The sequence below is a fragment of the Penaeus monodon genome, chromosome 27, assembly GCF_015228065.2.
Source record: "Penaeus monodon isolate SGIC_2016 chromosome 27, NSTDA_Pmon_1, whole genome shotgun sequence".
NCBI classification, from domain to species: Eukaryota; Metazoa; Arthropoda; class Malacostraca; order Decapoda; family Penaeidae; genus Penaeus; species Penaeus monodon.
The window spans coordinates 2,399,690-2,400,687 of record NC_051412.1 but is presented as its reverse complement, the minus strand read 5'-3'; positions in this window follow the sequence as shown (position 1 = coordinate 2,400,687).

Here is a 998-nt window from a genome sequence, read left to right as displayed (position 1 = left end):
CTCATATTATGTGACGATTTGTGACTGCTTCATTGATGTATTCTTCAGAGATTTTCCCGTCAAATAATTTTGGGAGGAATGTCTTTTTATGCCTTTCTACTAATTTATGTATTGTATCGTCTTCGTAATATGTAAATATTTACTCCAAGCAATAATTTTGGTTCTCCTTTGTCACTATATTTTTGAGCGAAAGAAAAGCAAAATTCTTGTATTCAACATCCCTTGAGCCTTGATTTTGAAGATGTCTTTTAACATTATATCAAACACAAATAATGTAAGGATTGCAACACTGAAATTAAGAAAGAAAAAAAAAAACTGTTATTCAGTAACACTGATAGCATCTAAAGAAACATTACATTATCCAAACATATGTAGATAAAGTCTAGTAAGAGTAAGTGCATTACATTTAGAAAACATATCTCAAAGGATTAAATGAAGGATCTGGAGGCAAGTTGACAATAAAAAGCGATATTGGTTTTACATATTGTTTATTCACAAAGTGATTTTTTTGGTTTATGACAGATTCCCTCCAAATACCGTATATACACAAACATACACACAATCAAACGAAGATATTTACAGAACATATTTCAGGGACTGGATACAATCTGTATCTTTACAGACGATTTCCCAGACACAGGGATTTCAGTCTCTTTTTAGCGATAAGTTGTGCAGTTTACCCTCTCACTAAGAATAAGATTTATGTGATAAATCTGTAAAGTCTAAAACTTCTCAACAACACATGAAGGTTATAAATATCTAATGACCTTTTCATGTAGTACAGCAAACCAAAAAATACTATGTACAAACCCAGGAAAACCAAAACCAATTGCATTCAACACACGATCTGTTGCCTTTTAATTGCCACTAAATAAATTGTAATTCTGATTGTGAGACCACTTTCTTTTCTACTATTTGTATTTACGAAGCTTTCTCGCGCGAGTTAAGCCGTGTGGCCGCGGTGGAAATCCAAAATATCGGCCTTCGTATGGGCGTAA